The sequence below is a fragment of the Phyllobates terribilis genome, unplaced genomic scaffold (assembly GCF_046119375.1).
Source record: "Phyllobates terribilis strain yellow unplaced genomic scaffold, ASM4611937v1 Scaffold_191__1_contigs__length_3620865, whole genome shotgun sequence".
Taxonomy (NCBI): domain Eukaryota; kingdom Metazoa; phylum Chordata; class Amphibia; order Anura; family Dendrobatidae; genus Phyllobates; species Phyllobates terribilis.
This window is the reverse complement of record NW_027362951.1, coordinates 1725568-1737651: the sequence shown is the minus strand read 5'-3', so window position 1 is coordinate 1737651 and position 12084 is coordinate 1725568. Positions and strand designations below refer to the sequence as shown.

The 12084-nt window shown below is 43.2% G+C and overlaps 1 long non-coding RNA gene and 1 pseudogene across 1 annotated transcript in view; one reads left to right on the top strand and one right to left on the bottom strand.

Moving 5' to 3' along the window:
• LOC141213274 (UDP-glucuronic acid decarboxylase 1-like) overlaps positions 1 to 8594 on the top strand; it is a 133585-nt pseudogene extending 124991 nt beyond the window's left edge.
• LOC141213275 (uncharacterized) overlaps positions 1 to 12084 on the bottom strand; it is a 418496-nt gene that overhangs the window by 199494 nt on the left and 206918 nt on the right. The gene's annotated exons all lie outside the window — the stretch shown is intronic.

Sequence of the window (12084 nt, the reverse complement as noted above, 5' to 3'; positions counted from 1 at the left end):
CATATTTGTAGACAGCTATTAAGTCTCCTCTCAGTCTTCTTTTTTGCAAGCTAAACATTCCCAAATCCTGCAACCGTTCCTCATAGGACATGGTTTGCAGACCAGTCACCATTCTGGTCGCTCTTCTCTGAACTTGCTCCAGTTTGTCTATGTCTTTTTTAAAATGTGGTGCCCAAAACTGTACACAGTATTCCAGATGAGGTCTGACCAAAGAGGAGTAAAGACCGATAATGACTTCACGTGATCTAGACTGTATGCTTCTGGAAACCCAGAAGAGCACACCATCCTGGAATTTGCCAGATTAATTAAGCAACTTGTTGGTGAGTTCTCGCTCCCCTGAGAAATCCTGCCAATAGTTTATTAGATGTGTAATCACAAGGTGGATAATTGTGTACTGTGCGTGAATTGCTGATAAAGGTCTGTGATTAGTATTGATACCAAATTTTTTTTCTTACAAGTGTTTTATTGATTTTATATCTTCACCCAATGGCAATGCACTCTTGTTGGCTTGTAAAATTGCCTTATCCCAGTCTATAAATGTCTACTGACATAACATGTAAATGGTATTTTTTTAGGCATGTTCTGCTACATCACTGTCTAAATGAAAATGTATTCTTCCAATTGTCACTATTTGTCCTTGCAGCTCGTATCTTCCTATTGAAAGGGAACCTGTCCCCATGAAAATGCTCTGAAATCTATTGGCATTGTGTTATGGTCAAGGAGCATCTGAGCAGATTGCTGTATACTGGACATTTGATACAGTATAAAGTAAATCCATTGGGGTTTTCCCTCGAACAAAAGTTCATTTTAATCAAGAGTTTTTGGAATAATAATTTCCACAATTGGATGTATTTAAATAAAATGTTCCTGTGTGGAGATGATCTTATAAATGTGCCCCTGCTGTGTACTGTGTAATGGCTCCTGGGCAGGGGAGGAAGCACAAGATTATACAGACATTACAGCACGGGATCACAGATGATTCTTTCTCTGAGGTAAAACATTTCACTGCCTGTTTTTAAACAATGTTTTACTTCAGAGAATCATTTGCAATCTCGTGTTGTAATGTCCACATACTTTTTTTTTCCCCAGCCAGGTGCTGCGGTATGATCAGACCATGCTCCTGCAAGGTCAGACACAGCAAGGGACAATTTATAAGATTATCTCCGCGCAGGAACATTTTATTTTAATACATTGAATTGTTATTATTCCAAGATGATTAAAATGAACACTTGCTCTTGAGAAAAACCCTTTAAATTCTTGCTTGTTCTTGGATTAGAGGGACGGGGGCTGGTCTGATCCGTGATTGACGGCCTTCATGGTCAAATTATATAAGACATACTGGCAATGAATGATTTACTCCACCCACTGGACCACTGTATTTTCTTTTCTCTTTTTATCACACAATTTTGATAATGAACAGAGTATTTTTTTTTACAAAAATATTTTGGTTATGCTGCAACTCCGAACTTTTACAGCAAAAATAGTCTCTCCAGTAAAAAATAAATAAGTAAAAAAAAGTAGTCTCCATTCTTGATATTTAAATGGAAACTGCTCTTCCATATCCATTTGGCGTCTGGAAAATAGAGCAGGTGCCCTCACTGTGACCACGCTGCTGCTGGACCTCATTTGTGACTTGTCCTTCTCATGCATTATACTTACATGTGTTATTGCTCATTCAGACGATGATTTTTCTCATACCCAAAAAAACTGAACAATTTTTCATCTGTGTTCTGGTCCGTGTCCGTTTTACCATCAGCTTCATCAGTTTTTTGTTTTCTCATATGCAAAAGCAAAATAAAAACTTGGTGTCTCGGGCTTCTATAAGCAAACGGACAGCACATGTGATATGTTTTCTTTTTTCTTTAATGGACCCATAGACTTGGCGAGTTTGACCTGTGAACTTGATCAAAATCGGACAAGACTTTGGGTAATTTTGCAGTGGTCTGCCCCAAAATACAAACATGTGAACTGCGCCGTAGACTATAAAATATGTACAAGTTCTATCAGTGTTTTTCGTGTTTAAATTGGCGTCTTAATGAGGCTTTGGTAGGAGAACATCATAGGCCAGGCATATTTTTATTTTTTACCCATGGCAAACATTGGACACTACGATACTGCACTTAACATTCTATGACTTATAAAGATGAGCAAAAAGATTTTCACTACCTTGTTCCAAGGTACTTTTTGTACTTTGCGGCTGCCATCCCAAGGAAGAGGAAACTTCCTGGGCCATCACTTGAATGCCAACATAATGGGCACTTCTTGCGATTACATAGACCCTGCCATATAATGGTAAAATGCTCTTCATGACATTGCTGGGGTCCACTAATCGCAAGATGCCGGCATTCGAGTGTCAACCGAGGAAGATCGTGCTGCGCTGGTTAAGATGCCATGGAGCGCCAAAGTCAATAATCTTTTTTTTTTTTTTTAATGGTTCAAAGAAGGAAAAAAAAACACAAACCACTATTAAGTATATGTTCTTCCATTATAGTGGTGGAGAAATACAGTTTCTTTCAGAAGCTCAAGATGATCCACAAAGGCGAAAACCAGATATCAGGAAAGCCAAGCTTCTACTTGGATGGGAACCTGTGGTATGTATACTGGAGTTTAATCATAGCATCACTGCCTCAGTAGAGGTAAAAAAATATATATCTGTATGTGTGTTATATATAGTGTTGAGCGATACCTTCCGATATCAGGAAATATCGTATCGGATTGGATCGGACCGATACCCAAAAAATATCGGATATCGCCGATTCCGATACCGGAAACCAATGCAAGTCAATGGGACACAAATATCGGAATGAAAATAAACCCTTTCTTTCCTTGTAGGTTAATTCTACATGAAGTAAAACAACTAAGAATAATGTAGAATGTATTACGCGAAAAGCCGGCAATTCATCAGCAGCATACACCGGTACCCGACAATTTACAACAGAAAGAATAGAGCTTCACACATAGGTTAGATAGATAGAAACATGTCAGTCACATATATATGAAGTACAGTGACAGTGTTGCTTACTGTACTTGTCATTTAGTGTAAAGGATTTATTTAAAAATATAATAGTGTTTTCATGCACCGTCTCTTTAAAAAAGCCGGCCGGCAATTCAGCATCTGTACCCGACAATTTAGAATATAAGGAATAGAGAATCATACATAGATTAGATAGATAGAAACATGTCAGTCACATATATAAGAAGTACAGTGACAGTGTTGATTACTGTACTTGTCATTTAGTGTTAAAATAAAGGATTTATTTTAAAAAAAATTGGCGTGGGGTTCCCCTTAATTTTAGTCTCTAGCGGAGGTTAAGCAGACGGCTGGGGCAGATGTTTGAAGCCTGGGAAGGGGGTAATACCCACGGAGCTTCCCAGGCTACTAATATCAGCCCCCAGCTGAATACCTAGCCTTTACTAGCTATTAAAATGGGGGACCCCCTCAAAAAAATGACGTGGGGTCCCCCCTAATTTAATAGCTAGCAAAGGCTAGGCAGACAGCTGGGGGCTGATATTAATAGCCCAGGAAGGGTGCCATGAATATTGGCCCCCTCCCAGGCTAGAAACACCAGCCGTCAGCCGCCCCAGAAATGGCGCATCCATAGGATGCGCCAACTCTGGCACTTAGCCTCGCTCTTCCCACTGCCTTGTAGCGGTGGCAGTGGGGTAATAGGGTTGGGGTTGATGTCAGCTTATAATGCCAGCTGACATCAAGCCCAGGTTAGTAATGGAGAGGCGTCTATAAGACACCCCCATTACTAACCCCATAGTCAAAGTTAAAAAAAAAACACAAACACCCAGAATAAAGTCCTTTAATTGAAATAAACACACAATTCTTTATTGTTCTAAATTAAACCATACTTACCATCACGCCCATTCCAGCTGAAGCCAACGATCTCCTGCAATAAAAGAAAAATAATAAAGCAACCTCATCCTTACCTTTCCATGGTTCCCAGGACAGCTCCAGCTCAGCTACATCGAGATGACAGGCTGGACCGCAGCAGAACGCTGCCACCCAGCCTGTCATCCCGCAGACACTGAGAAGCGCAGGCATGCTTGCGCTCCTTAGTGTCTCTCTGTGACGGCATCCAGATGAGCCGAGTTCATGTCCAATGAACTCAGCTCACCTCATGCACGTCACTGACAGCGTGGGAAAATTCTCACGCTGAAGCGCTGAGTGCAGGAGAATTTTCCCACGCTGTCAGTGACGTGCATGAGGTGAGCCGAGTTCATTGGACATGACCTCGGCTCATCTTTATGCCGTCACAGAGAGACACTGAGGAGCGCAAGCATGCCTGCGCTTCTCAGTGTCCGCGGGATGACAGGCTGGATGGCAGCGTTCTGCTGCGGTCCAGCCTGTCATCTCGATGTAGCAGAGCTGAAGCTGTCGTGGGAACCATGGAAAGGTAAGGATGATGTTGCTTTATTATTTTTCTTTTATTGCAGGAGATCGTTGGCTTCAGCTGGAATGGGCGTGATGGTAAGTATGGTTTAATTTAGAACAATAAAGAATTGTGTGTTTATTTCAATTAAAGGACTTTATTCTGGGTGTTGTGTTTTTTTTAAATACTTTACTAGAAATTCATGGTGGTCATGTCTAATATTGGCGTGACCCCATGAATTTCGGGCTTAGGGCCAGCTGATAATGCCAAGCTGGCCTTAACCCCTTTATTACCCAGTGAGCCACCGCACCAGGGCCCTGGATGAGTTGGGTACAGCGCCAGAAGATGGCACTTCTATGAACGCGCCATTTTCCGGGGCGGCTGCGGACTGCAATTTGCAGCGGGTGGGGCCCAGAAAGCTTGGGCCTCCCTGCGCTGCAGATTCCAGCCCCCAGCTGCCTAGTTGTACCTGGCTGGACACAAAAATAGGGCGAAGCCCCACGTATTTTTTTTTTAAATTATTTCATGAATTTCCTGAAATAATTAAAAAAAAATTGACGTGGGGCTTCGCACTATATTTGTGTCCAGCCAGGTACAGCAGGCAGGAACGGGCTGCGCCCAACCACCAGCTGCCTATTTGTACCCGGCCGGACACAACAATATAGGGAAGACCTTTCTTTCTTTATTATTTCATGAATTTCATGAAATAATTTTAAAAAAAAATACGTGGGGCTTCTCCCTATTTTTGTGTCCAGCCAGGTACAACTAGGCAGCTGGGGGCTGGAATCTGCAGTGCAGGGAGGCCCAAGCTTTCTGCCCCCCCCCCCCCCCCGGTGCAAATTGCAGTCCGCAGCCACCCCGGAAAATGGCGCATTCATAGAAGCTGGATGCTGTACCTGGCTGGCATACAAAAATATGGCAAAGCCCACGTCAAAATTTTTGGGAAAAATCAATTAAAAAATAAATAATAATTTAGGGACTGCATCTTTATTAACTCCTCAAATGTCATTTAGTGTTAAAATAAAGGATTTATTTAAAAAAAATTGGCGTGGGGCTCCCCATAATTTTAGGCTCTAGCGGAGGTTAAGCAGACGGCTGGGGCAGATGTTTGAAGCCTGGGAAGTGGGTAATACCCACGGAGCTTCCCAGACTACTAATATCAGCCCCCAGCTGAATACCTAGCCTTTACTAGCTATTAAAATGGGGGACCCCCCCCAAAAAAATGACGTGGGGTCCCCCCTATTTAATAGCTAGCAAAGGCTAGGCAGACAGCTGGGGGCTGATATTAATAGCCCAGGAAGGGTGCCATGAATATTGGCCCCCTCCCAGGCTAGAAACACCAGCCGTCAGCCGCCCCAGAAATGGCGCATCCATAGGATGCGCCAACTCTGGCACTTAGCCTCGCTCTTCCACGCTGCCCTGGTGCGGTGGCAGTGGGGTAATAGGGTTGGGGTTCATGTCAGCGCCAGCTGCCATGAAGCCCAGGTTAGTAATGATGGGCGTCTATAAGACACCCCCATTACTAACCTACAAAGTGTTAAAAAGAAAAAACACACTACACCCAGAAAAAAATTATTTATTTGAAATAAAACACACAATTTTATTTAATTCTTAGTTTACTAAAAAAAAAATAGTTACCTGTCCACGTTCCTGCGCTGATCTCCCATGCACAGCTGTCACATCTGGAGATGGTGACAGCTGTGCATGGCTGCTGTAAGCTCACACTGCGGGAGCCACTGACTGAGGTCACCGGAGTGCATTCAGGCAGCGCAGCTCCGGAGACCTCCTTTACCGCACTGCTGTACCGTGGGAATTTCTCACGATACAGCAGGGCCATAAAGGAGCTAACCGGAGCAGCGCTGCCTGAACTCCGGCGAACCCGCTTATGCAATGACGGGGCTGCTTTACGGCCCCATCATTCTAGCGGCGGCAGCGGTTCAGAGCGGTCACATTCTATGTGGCTGCTCTAAACTGGAGATCTTCGTGGGACACTCGTGGACTACTACGGAGGGGTAAGGATAAGGTTGTGGTTTATTATTTTATATTTTATTACAGGAGATCGATGGCTTCGGGGAATTAGGTGTCTAGGTGAGTATAGGTGTAGTTTTTTATTTTTTACTTTATTTTAGGTGGCGATCGGCGGGGACAGGTAATGTATGAACTAATTTATTGTAGGTAACTACTGGCCACCAATGAAATGTATTTAAAATTTATTGGGGACACAGTAGGGAAATTTATATAGCAGGATCAGGCTGATGGGAACTACTGCTCCCATCGAGCTGATCCTGCTGGCACGAGTGGACAGGGGACAGACATAGGCCGATGGGAGTAGTAGTGTCACATTGGCCTATGTCTGCCTGCATGCACACACCCGCAGACATCGCACAGACACCGCACACACTCGCAGACATCTCACAGACACCGCAGACACTCACAGACATCGCACAGACACCGCACACACTCGCAGACATCTCACAGACACCGCACACACTCGCAGACATCTCACAGACACCGCACACACTCGCAGACATCGCACAGACACCGCACACACTCGCAGACATCGCACAGACACCGCACACACTCGCAGACATCGCACAGACACCGCAGACATCGCACAGACACCGCGCACACCCGCACACATCGCACAGACACCGCACACACCCGCAGACATCGCACAGACACCCCGCACACACTCGCAGACACACGCACAGACACCCACACACACCAATCATGACGGGCTGATCGTCTGGGAGGTGAGGCTGACCTGTGCGGCCGTGGGAAAGTTCATGTGAGTTCATGCAATGCAGTCAAGCATGAACTCACGTGAACCCTCTGAGGGCACCGCTGCTATTTCAAATGAACAGCTGATCAGCATCACCTGATACCTCAGCTGTTCATTTGAAATAACCGGCGGGAAAGCGCAGCACAGAACGGGAAAGCCGACGGTGAAGTCTTTTCACTGCCGGCTTCCCCGCCCGGGTCCTTCGCTCCCCGCTCCTTGGTGCTGCGGGGTGGGAGGCTGCGGGGAAGCAGTATGGGGCTGTGTGATTGTTTAAAAGCCGGCGGCTTTTTACCGCCCGCCGGCTATTAAACAATCAGGAGAATTCTCCCACGCTGGGATGGCATTCTGATGACAGGCTGGATCTCAGCTGAGCGCTGCCATCCAGCTTGTCATACTTCAGAGACACTGCAGAGCGCAGGCATTATGGGAACTTCCGATTCCGGTATTCGATATTGTAAAAGTATCGGAATTAAGTATCGGAATTCCGATACCGCGAATATCGGCCGATACTCGATATTTCAGTATCGGAATGCTCAACACTAGTTATATATTATATCATTTCATATATATACTATTAATCTATTTTTTTTTTTAGATTGTTCTTGTTGACTTTGGTGTAAGTTCAGAAAGCTACGGTAACATGGTTTTTCTTGCTATTCTCTCTTCTCAGGTTCCACTAGAGGAAGGCTTGAATAAAACAATTCACTACTTTAGTAAAGAACTTGAATACCAAGCAAATAACCAATATATACCCAAGCCAAAACCGGAGAGAATAAATAAAGGTAGAATGCGACATAACTGAACACTCCGTGAAGAAGAGGGGCTATCTTGATGGTTTACAGGATGTAATTTTTGTTCTCCCTTTCCCCTTGTTTCTTTTACAAGAAAATAGAGACTTCTGAGGGGCTATCATGAAGAATAAAACTGGAATTTCCCTATGAAGCTTGCTTTAAAGGAATGGATGTGCCTAATAACATTTGAGAACTGCAAACATTGCCTTGCACTTTTTAAAGATGTCTTTCTATGTACAGTAGAGTAGGAAATACATGGAAATCTCCACATTTTATATATCTTGCCGTGACTGTTTTTGACAACTGTCTGAGGACAGGTCAGCCCTATTGCTGGTGGTGGGGCCAGCTAAGAATCACCATTTAGTCCTTTCAGACTCTGCCGAATACAACGGGTTTAAATTACTAGTTTCTTTTTGAAGCTGAAGCAGACATGGAAATAAAAATGCCAATTTATTTATATATGTTTAAAGAATATGGTAGGTCCATTAATATGGTATGTACTCTATGCATTACATTGGGGCAGTCTTGTATGGGTCCACTCTTTCATACTGCCAATTTAGATATACTCCTGAAGAGTGGGAAAACATGTGGGAAAGCTTTGTCTTTTTTTGTTACTTAAACCTTATCTTTGTTCTCCTCAATGTTCACAAAGCTGTACATTTCAATTTGAAAGCAGCTCTGATAAATAAGAATATTTTGAGTCACTATTGTGTTGTTAAGTGTATTCTTGGATAAAGAAAATAAAGTATTATCAGTTTATGGTGGTTGAATATGCTATTTTAATAAAATAAGAACAATAGTCAACTGGTGCTTTTCTTGTCTATATAAATTGACATTGCTCTTTGAGTAACTGAAAACTATTTTCTTAAAGGAACTGTCTGGTAACTTTATATTGATGACATATCCAATAGCTCCAATATCCAATAGGTAAGTCATCAATATAAAATAGGTAGGGGCTTGACACCCCACCAATTAACTGTTTACATCTTGTCCCCACAGGTGATAATTGTGTGGAGTGAAACATTGCATTTCATACACAGTGGGATGCTGCCAACCTACTTCTATTTATTTGAATAGCAGCGGATGTGAAGTATCCGGTCGCAGTCAATCACTATTTGGTTGGCGGAGCTCTGCTGTTCTGCTTCGAAACTACTCCCTTCCACCCACCGACACACAAAACTGATCGATAGCTGTCAGGTCAATCTGATATTGATGACCTATCCGAAGGATAGATCACTAATAATAAAGTACTGGACAACCCCTTTAAGCCCTTTACACCTAATGATGGACATAGCACGTCATGAGCGGGTGTCACTTCTGGCACCATGACATGCTATGTCCGTCATGACTTTAAACAGTCACTGCATGTAAAAACGCAGTGACAGTTCAGTGCCGACAGCTGTCACTGATGGCTGGGTGGCACGGGAAGAGGTGCGGGGACCTATGCCATCAGCCCCCGGACTCAGGGTGCTGTGATCAGTCAGTCAATCTGACTGACTGATCACAGCATAAGCGCGCATCGGTTTTGGAAAAACAAGTTGGGCTTTAATGATTTTTCTTTCTAAGAAAACGATTCCATCTTGCCACCCTTTCCCACAGGCCAGACATATGAAGAATACTGGAGATTGTTGTCATAATTCAGTAGACAACCAGTATTTTCCAAAATTTCTTGCAGCTCCTTTAATGTTGCAGTTCTCCTCTTGACAGCGTTCCAGACCAATTTTCTTCTAGTATTTTTATTAATATTTGAGGCACGTTCAGTTCTAGGTAATGTAACTGTTGTGACAATTTAAGCCACATCTTGATTACTGTCTTCATCAAGGTTCTAATATCTTGGAATTTATTTATTTTTATACCCACCTTCTGACTGGTAACTTTCAACAATGAGATCCCTTTGCTGTCTTGCAAGCGGTTTACAGACCATGGCCTTTTCTGTTAAATGCAAGTAAGAAAATGTCAGGAAAATCCTACTAGATTATATGCGGTTAATCAGAATGACTAAACATAGTCAGCCGTGTACGGACTACTATTTAACATGAGTTTAAATGTGATTTGCTAATTTTTAACACAATCACATCCCCAGTTGTAAGAGGGTGTTCACACTTATACAACCACATTAATTTAGTTTTATTTCGCCCTCAATATTATTTCAGTTTGTTTCTGAATGAATTTGTGCAGATTATGGGCAACATTAAAGTTGGAAAAAGTTCTGAAATTAATTATTTCTTCTTGGTATAATTTTTTTTTCATGACAAAGCCCAGGCATTTTAACAGGGGTATGTAGACTTATTTCTTCTGTAACTAATACTCTACAAGATGCCATATTTTTTGTGCAATTTTGGCTGATGGGACAACAGATTTGAAATGGTTAAAGTGGCGAAAATGTTATGTAGTTTTCTAAAACAGTAAGTTTGTGATGAAGGTTTATAACGGTGCCGGATAAATAAAGGGGAAAAACTATTGAGTCCACTAGATTAACCCCTTAAGGACCGAGCCACTTTGTAGGTTAATGACCTGGCCTCATTTTTTAAATGTGATCAGTGTCACGTTATGAGGTATTGCAGTGGGAAAAAAATTCCAAGTGCGTTGAAATTGCAAAAAAAGTGCAATTCCACAATTGTTTTGGAGTTTATTACCATATTAATTTTACAGTAAAAGTGACCTGGCAATTTGGAATGAGTGAACCCGAAAGGTAAAGTTCGGGGTCCGTACCGAGCCCCAAACACTGACATTTTACTATACGTTCAGTTTCCTGTTCGGGTTCGCCAGTCTAATAAAGCTTGTTGAAAGTATTAGCATGGCTGTGATTGGCCAGCGCAGCACGTGACCCGGCCTGTATAATGGCCTCATTACGAGTGTCGCAATTATGCCCTCATTAGTGTAGGGATAGGATGCAGCTGGAGTGATGGACAGATTCTGACTGTGCACTCTGCAAACTAGCCACTGTGTGTACTGTGCCTTTAAGCCGCCATGTATACTCTCCCCTCCCCCACACCCCTGTCTGTGAGAGTACTGTGCCTTTTTAAGTCTCTGTGTTTTCTAGCAGTCTTGGAAATAAACAATTGGCATCAGCTGTCTTGTTGCCATTTCTAGGCCCAAGAAATAATTTCTCAGGACCGCTCTGTGTTTTCTAGTAGTCTTGGAAATAAATAATTGGCATCAGCCATCTCATCATTCAAAGGCCAAATAAATAATTTTTTGAAGTCTGTGTGTGTGTGTTTTCTAGTTGTCTGGGAAATACATAATTGGCATTAGCCAGCTCGTTGCCATTTATAGGCCATAGAAATAATTTTTCAGGACCACTGTGTGCTTTCTCGTAGTGTTGCAAATAAATCTATTCTTCTGCCATCTCTTTACGAGTAGTGTTTAGAAAAACCAGTTCCAAAAAATGAGAGCATCAAATGGGGGACGTGGCCGTGGTGTCACAAAAAGCTTTTACATCCAGGTACTTAATAGATGACGTCTCTGGAGTCATCCTCTTCCTTTTCTTCTTAATTTTGTCGAGACGCCATGATGACTTTTCTCATCCACAGCTCGTCTCGGCAGCCTTCCATCTTCTCAGGTCTTCTGCAGCACATACACAATGCCCTTATTATATAGCTCCTGAATAAAAATATCTGTCCTATGCTGAGCCCCTGAATAAATAATTGCCCCTCACTATATTCTCTGCACAAAATATGGCCCACACACTGTGCCTCTTATGGTACATGCTCCCCACACTGCCCTCTCCTTTCCATACTGGGCCCCCTCTTCACACTGTCCTCTCCTTTCCATACTGGGCCCCCTCTTCACACTGTCCTCTCACTGTCCCCTGTATAGGACAGTCTCTATACTGTGCCCACTCATCACACTCCCTCTCCTTGGTATACTGTCCCCTCCTGGCTGTGCCCTTACAATGTCCCCCCATGCTACCCCTCCACATACACACTATTCAGTCTTTATTCAGTGCCCACTCACATTTTTCTCCCCCCATACTGTCTCCTCGCACTATTCCCTCACACATCTCCCCTTCCCATCTCATACATTTACCCTCTCTTTTTCCATACGGCCTCCCCACACATCTCCCCCACTCACCATACTGTGTTTGCACCGATCCCCCCCTCCCCCATACATGCCCCCCATTTCACCCCTT